The sequence below is a fragment of the Platalea leucorodia genome, assembly GCF_965183815.1.
Source record: "Platalea leucorodia genome assembly, chromosome: 3".
Classification (NCBI taxonomy): Eukaryota; Metazoa; Chordata; class Aves; order Pelecaniformes; family Threskiornithidae; genus Platalea; species Platalea leucorodia.
The window spans coordinates 7,079,621-7,087,944 of record NC_138825.1 but is presented as its reverse complement, the minus strand read 5'-3'; positions in this window follow the sequence as shown (position 1 = coordinate 7,087,944).

The following is an 8,324-nucleotide window of genomic DNA, read 5'->3' as shown; positions in this document are numbered from 1 at the left end:
CACTTTGTTCTTCCCCCCTCAAATCTCCATCTGTCTGAGCCAGCATCAGCAGGAAATTTTGCATGGAAGCTTGCCAGATAAAATAGCTACTTCATCTGGCTTTCAACTGCCATTAGTTTTAGAGAGTTCTTCAAGGAATATGTTAAAAATCTATATTATTTTTAAACTATGTCCTAAATCACAGATGGGCCGTGTCTTGTCTCTGTGTACTTGGTATCTGTCTTACGCAAAAGGTAATTCATGTGTGCTTTAATATTATATATGCAATTATTTTCCGTCTACATTCTGCCCTCTTTACTTCATCTTATATTGAAAGCTAAAAATGCTCCTGCTTCCTAGAAATGCTCAAAAGTTCTTTAATTTAATTAAATCTATGTCACTCCCCTCTGAATTGCCCCAAACCTTCCAGATACAGATGTCTCACAGGACTAAGTGGACTTGACCCTCAACCCTTGGCATGGGTTAGACTTCGATATCCATATTCACTTGCTGACACAAACGGGAGTTCATCACCATGAGCTGGGGTGACAATTGACCTCAGCTCCTGGTACCTCAGTTTACAAATAGCCTCTTTTAAATCTCTTCTGGCCCGCAGCATGGCACAGCTGAGGTAATGTGCCCTTAAATGCTTCCAAAAAAAAGTTAACTTAAATTTGGCACTTTGTAGATTTATTTTCAGGAAGATAGAGAAATCTGGTGATATTACAGCATTTTTTGTAAGCTCTTCTTTTCCTTGTATAAGGTAGAAACAATCACATACAGTCTCCCTATGAGCAGCGTGCTTGAAACACAGTATCTCTGCTTCTACGAGGAGCTCAGCTATGGCTCTTCCATCTTGGCCTCCACCATCCGTTGTTTGCAACCAGCACCCCAGCTCCCAGAATGGAAATCTCTCTTTAATAGGCAAAGATGTTCACAAATACCTTCTACTGAAATTACACACCATTTACCAGGTATTCTTGGGATCAAAACCTGTTTGGTACATCACTTCAGAATATGCCTTCAGAATAACCAGACCACCTCAAACAAGGTTAGGCTGTGTGGGTCAAGGTACATATTTTGTTTTTTAGGAGATTTTAGCATGTTCCTCTAGCGTGTCTTGATAGTTCAGATGAAGTTACAAGGACTGTGCTCTATTACTGGAGTAGATCGCATGCAGAAGACTTTCAAAAGTGAAAGAACCTTAATGCTCACGTGGTGAAATGTCTTGTAGCCCTATTTGTTACCATCTCCTTCTCTTGTCACGTATGGAGATAGGCTATATAGATCCTTTTCTAAACAGCCTTTGTGAGGAGCCCTACATAGCTAGATGAGTCCTAAAGGGAATTTCAGCTGTAGCCAGCTATAGCTGCTCCCAGAGGCAGAAGCTTATTGAATAGCTCAGCAGTCCCCCACGAGCTGCGGGACGCGAAGGGCTTGTGTGGGGTTTCTGGGGAGACCAGGACCCTCTGGGAGGGACCATTGGCCAAGTTACTAACACAGACTGTCCCCTCTCTGCAGCGTTATTCACAGCCTGTCCAGGCGACGCTGTGTCAGGGTCACGCTAACAACGGAGCAGAGGTACTGGCCCCTCAAGGCCAGGATTTTGCTGTCCTCGTATTGTAGGGCTGCGTATAAAAAACTGAATTTTCACCGCTTTCTAAAACTCACTTAAGCATTTTATCGTGACAAGGACACACAGAATTGTGGGAAATTTGCAGAGAAATGCAGGAAAATAAGATTTGTCATTTCTGGGATTTACCAAACTTGACAGCATCTCCTTAAATTTGTAGAGCGATCATTTTCAGAGCAATGAATTTTAAGTGGTGTTCTTTCTCTATTAATACAGCGGAGACTTTTCTTTCTATATTTTTAATAGTTGGGATATGTCATTTTTGATCTACGTTTTAATAATTAGTAGAATATCCTTTCAAATGAAAAGTACCAAGGAGGGTATTTATGTGATGCTGTTCTGCCTCGGGCGTTAATGAAGTATGATACTATGCAGCAGGCACAGTTGCGTTATGTGTAATGATACAAATTGAATGTAAGTAATATAATTATTTGTGGTGTAACACAACTGCTGCACAAATAGTGTTGCTGACAGTAAACACCGTTGTTATGATAGGAAGGTAGTGCTAATGCCACTAAGCATTACAATCAATTCTTGATAACATCATGTGAACCAAGCTAATAAATTGGGAATTATGTGCTTCCTACACATTTATGCCTATGTGAGCCAGGACTTGTTTGCTAATAGAGTAACAAATAATCCTGCTGGAAAAACAGTCAAGAAAGCTGGAAGTTAACAAACCAGAAAAAGTCCAAACATAGCACCTGCCGTGGAGGAAAATGACTTTTGCGGTGTTGCTTAATATGCAAGAATGACACACAAGGTATGTAAAAAAAAAAACCAACCAAAACCTTTGCAAAGATGGCTGCAAAGCAGAACCTCTGCCCCAGCCCCAACGGCGGTAACAACCCCCCAGAAACAAGATGTAGACTTGCTGCCCCCCAGGAGCATCCTGAGCACTTGTCCCTGCTGAAAGCCTGGCAGTGTGGAAAGCAGAACAGCTTTGGCTATCACGGGCAACGTGGGGCCCGGGTCCTGCTGCTTGCCGAGGTTGCCACCTGCACCTCTGCAAAATACAACGCTTCTATCAGTGTTAGCAAGGGGTGCCCCATGCACCTCTGCCCGAACCAAAACATCCCGTGGGAGGGAAGAGGAAGGGCAGGCTGCCGCTGCTTTGATGGAAAGCCGACTTCCAACCCCCCAAACACAAGATGGTTCAGCAGGTCTGGAAAAGACTGTGAAAACACAAGTCACCCGACTAGAAAAACAGAAGAGAAATTATTCAGAGAAGTTGCGCAAGCTCCCAAATAAACTGCTGGTGCTCCCTACAAAGAAAACATTAGCAACTCTCCTGTGATAGACTTAGAGGAGAGATGAGGGCTAACATAACCCTTGCCATTTGCTAAAGGAGAAATTGGAGGAATCACTCAAACGAGGCGGGGATTAAACTGGGACTGAGCTCTAGTGAGAGAGCTCAAGGAAATTTAGATTACAATGATGGAGAGGAGAAGATTAAAACTCAGGGCTGAGTGAGTAATGCACAACAAATGCATTCAAACGAATCTCTTCCATTGAGGCACTTCCAGGGCTCCCGTCACCTTGCAATCTTTAATGCACTTACTCTGCTGGAAGGAAGGCAGTGCTGCTATTTCTGTCTTTCGCTTTGGGAACAGAAACACAGGGAGATTAAGTATCTTCCTCAAGGTGACCCAAAATATCTGTTCCAGAACAGGAGAATTTCAGGTCTTGGCATAGCCAGGGGACCATCACTCCCACCCGCCTGTGAACAGCAGGTACGTTTCAGGTAGAAGTTTGCTCCTCAGGTTTTTCCTCCAGCTTGTATCTTCCCCAGGCTCCTCTTCTCTGCTCATCCATAGACTTCTGCTGAAGGCACCAGGAATTTCTTTTGGGGCATCAAGAGGCGCAGGGTGAGGGTGACACATTCAGGCTGGCACGTTTGCATCTCCTTTAATGACCGCAGCAGGAGATGCAAAGGGTAGAGCCGCCTGCAGTAATGACAGTGCTGAGACTGTGCTGTGGGAGGGAAAGAGCTACTGGGGGACTTGCCTGACAACTTGATTTGCAATTAAGTTGACTCCATTTGAATCCCACGCAGATGCATGGATCTTGTCACTGCAGAGCTGGATCCTCACCCGTCAGGGTCTGTGGTTAAAATAAGCTTCTGGGGAGCCTCTTCCTTGTGCCTTCTGAGCTTGAGCCAGCAAAAATTTGTGAAATAGCTCCTGTGGCTATTTAATTTTAGTGTAAGTGAATTTGCCCAGAGCTACTGGAAATTACGCTGCTACTCTTTCCACTGCTACCAGACAGTCCATTAGTACTCAGGAGTCTGCCATAGAAAAATACATCACTATGGCAGATAAGAGACAAAATTCATTTTAATCTTGCAGCTGTAGTGCAGTTTGTCCCCAACGTTCACACCTACGTCCTAGTAGGGACCGTCAGCTTTCGTCCCCTGCCAGCTTAGTGTAAAACAACAAATGAAGTGTCCAGGCAGCACAGACTGAAGCCAGCCAGGGAACGGCCCAACCATTTGATTACAAGCCGCCTCCTCAGTCTTCTGGCTACTCCTGTTTGTGGTTGGTCACCAGTCCTGCTCCAAGCAGGAGGATGAGTTGCTACATAGCCAGCAAAGCTGCTTTCCAGGGAGAAGAGGACATGGCGCTGGCTGCTTTCAAGCAGAAGACAGCTTGGAGTCCAGGTCCCGGTGAGCGGGTGATTCCTGGGCCTGATCCAGCGAAGGTCAGCTTAGCACATTGGGAAAAGTGAGCCCTGCTCTCAGAAGACACCTGCAGTCTCTCGCTTTCAAACAGGTGGGAGTGATAAAATGTGCAGTTTGATTCCGATGCCCCAGCTCTTGCAAGAGGTGCTTAAGATTTTTATTTTTTATTAAATAAAAAAAATCATGAATGGCTCAGTGCTTGGCATTCTGTAGCCAGCTGTCCGTGGCTTCCCACTCAGCCTGGCAGCTTCTCTCCTTTGCTCTTCAGAAGCACCTTCTTCTGGTCCCCGAGCCCAGAGCCTGCTCAGCCATCTGCCCCTGTCCCTTTGGCCTTGCTGAGTGCCATCCAGATACCCATTCTTTTCTCCTTAATGAAAAGTGAGTTGGATGCCCTTGGGTGCTTTTCAGGATCTTGCCGTGTCTGTGCAGGCTGCACGTGAATGTGGGGAAGAGGGAGAGCCACCCATGGAGCAGCTTGCAGGACCTCCTCCGTGTCCTCCTGCAGACAGCAGGGGTTTCTCACCACCCAACACAGGCTGATGGGTGGCTTGGAAGAAAAAAAATGATGCTCCTGGAGGGAAGATCTTGGTTCTGCATGCAGATCTGGGAATAGCACTGTCCCCAAGGCTGGCAGCAATTTTTACCCCCATCTATATTTTGCCCGGGCTTTCACGCACCTGTCCAGCTGCCAAAACACATTTTCTGTTGTTGCCTCATTTGCAAAAGGTTTTTCATTCCTCTTTGTCTGTTCTTCACACCAGCCCATTTGCCCCTAGCTCTGCTCCCAGACGCAACACCTCCCAGTTGTTTTCTCTAGGTTGCAAGGGGTTAGCTGCAAGGCAGCTTGCTTTCACACCTGCTATGAAACAATATTTCTACAAAATTTCATCGAATGCTCTTGAGTACCCCGAACTTCTGCTGGGCACTGCAGGGCGGCTGCAGGGCTGAGCCCAGCCAGCAAGAAGCAAGCAGGACTGCTTCCATTGCTTCTCCTGGGAGCGCGTTTTAATCCACAGCTGAACCCCTTTACTGGACTCACTCTGGACCCAGTCCCAAGCTCTGTTACATTCTAGAGAAGTGTTTCCATCTATTTCAGTAAGTGACAGATGAGGTTGCGTCACTTCATAAATGAAGATGCGCGGTGGCTGGTGAATCTTTGTCCCCGTCCCTGACTGGAGTTGCCTTAGCATCCGCTGCCATCCATCCCGCCCTCGGCTCCCCACCGACCGGGCTGTGTCCGACTGCGAGACACCACCATCATCCCACCGCCCTACATGTGTTTGCGGCCGTGTGTCCTCCTTTCCCAAGTGGTTCCTCGCAGCAGGCTCTCTGCACAGGCACACGGATCATGCGAATCCCCTTTCCCACTGCAATCAGTGCCAGTAGCCAAGTGAACGTGTTAGTAACTAATTTATATGGGCATGATTTACATGCTTAATTAGCTTTGCTTTTAATTGCAGTATTCACAAGGCAGAATATTTTACCACAAAGTGCTATGCCTAGAGCCTGTTTGATTAACTACAGAAAGGAAAGTGTTCAGTAGCATAAAACTGAACCACCAGAAAGTCAATACATATTAAAGGATTTGAAGGGCTTTTTTTTTCCCACCAACTAAACACATTTTACGAACAGCAGGGAAGACAAAATTCTGAATTCAGTGCTAGTTATGACTTTTTTTCCTTGCTGCTCTGCCGCAAAGCAATCTTGGGGTCTTGCAATCTTTTCTTTTCGCTGAAGGATACATAAGTGATGCAGAGCCTGGACTTTTTCTCAGTCTAACTTATTTCCCTTATATCAAACTTTGAAAAAGGGCCAAACCGGAGGCGTGTGACCTCTTTGGCAAGGGCTCTGTCCACACACCAGCAGTCCCAGGGGCTGGTTCTGCTCAGGGAAATTAAGGTAAATCCTCTGCTGTTTGCAGCAGCTCCCTCAAAAAACTATTGCATCATAAAGTGAAGAAAGCTTGCATGGCATTTTCGGAAGAAACCTGGAGTAACTGTATGTACGAGCACCATCTGTTGGCTGCGTTACCACTTACAGGGTGCAAACTGCATCCCATTTCCAGCAAAATTGCAGCTCCATTGCGTGACATGAGGGACAGTCCCAGCTTTAGGGAACGTTTTCTGGACAAACAGCCGGGCAAAGGTCAGCAGGGATCGCCAAATAATCCAGTCATTTGCCCAAAGTCACCCAGGCTCTAGAAAGGAAACTTGGTGGCTTTCTATGTGGAGTTGCCACCTTGATGCCCTCTGGACCAGCCTGCCAGCTGCTACAATTAAGGATGCTCCATCAGCCCCTTTTCCTACACAAATAATATGTTTTGGCCACAGCAGCCTGAGAAAATTAATTCAGCCTAGGTTTGGGGAGCATTCGGGGTGTTTGGCCACTACTCCTGTTCGATCATTTTAAGAACAAAGAGCTACAAATTCACAGCAATTTACAGTCTGACTTTCCAATTAAGGATTTGACGTGTTTTTATGCCTTTTAAGCGACAATATTTGTCAGGCCGTTTGTTCAGTGCATTGTCTGCATGTGCGGTTACACAGGAATTGGTTTAATTAAGGTTAATTGGTGCATAATTAGAGCTGCTGCCAACACAAAAGAATGGCTGCAGACCAGGGAGAGAGTCGATTTCTATCCAGCTCCAAAGGACAAATAGCATAAAGTGGAGATTACAGCTGAGTGGTAAAAACCTAAACTTCATATTTTAGCTCTAATTTTTGTAAAACAACGTATCTAACTGCTTGGCAGTGTTCTCCCCAGAGCACAGAGTCCTGTCCCAGTCAATGAAGCATTTTTAACAGTGGAAGGTGTTTGTGGTAGTAAATCTTTACAGCTGGAGACTCTCCTTTGCCAGTGCAGGGGAATCGTGCAGGATACAATTCAGGGAAGCAAAATGGAGGGAAGCGGGGGGAAGATACTTTGAAAGAGAAGCTGTGATTTATTGCACAATAAACTCACCTGGGATTGCTGGTCTGGCACAAACCCGGTGGGAGCAGTGCTCCAGCCTTGGCTGCCATGCTCCCAGGTAATGCAACCAGTATTTAAGGACAACTATGGGGCATTTCTGGCGTCGGTGACTTGTTTCTGCAACAGTCCAGTGGGATGATCACCAGAGAGCATTTGTTATGTTGCTTTTAACCCTCCCTCCCAAGGGCACCCCATTTTTCAGTACTGAAAGCAAAGCCAAAGCAGCGGTGCCCAGCTGTGAACTTGCCTGCTGCCTTCGTCCTGGCCTCACTTGCAGCTCTCCAAGGCCAGGGCTCCCAGTTATCCCAGTCCAGGGGTGCTGGGAGCAAGCTCCCTCTCTCCTCCAAGGTAAAGGTACCTGCGACAGGGGGTCCTGGGCCACCACGCAGCCTCCTCCCCCGGCTGCCACCACGGGCACGCAGCCCTGGCAGCCTTTCCAGGTGGCAAACCTTGCTCCAGCAGTGTGTGGGGCCAGGTTGGAGGACAGATTTCAAAATAATGAAGGAAAATGAGAAGGGGAGAGTGAAAGATTATAAGATGAGGAGAATGAATACACTGGAAACTAGGTGAAAAGCCCGCTCGGCAGTAAATAGGGTCTGCCCACTCTGGTCCTATGCATGTGTGTGCTCCTTCAAAAGACCCAGAGACAGCAAATTAAGAGGAGGGAGGGGATTTCCCCTGGGTCACAGAGGCAGCTACTTTCTCTGAGTTATTATTTTAGCACTGACAGGACCCTGCACCTGCTGAGGGAAACATGATCATGCTTCTGCCAAGCAAGGAATCGCAGGGATCTACTGAAAAAGCAATTTCCTCCTCCACTCCCCTTGACCAAAAAGTTTCCACAAGAAAAAGTTACCAACCCCCCCAGTAAAATACTACAAACCTTCCCATCCCCACTGCATACAAATTCCTCGTCGTTACCACGGTGAAAGGAGAAGCATTGGGTCTCCCAGCCAGATCAGCATCATCAACCCCCCCTCTGCCCCCATGCACACACTCCTCACAAGAAAGCAAAATCGTCAGCAAGACAAGGTTGGAGAGAAAAAACCCTGTTCTTGGCAC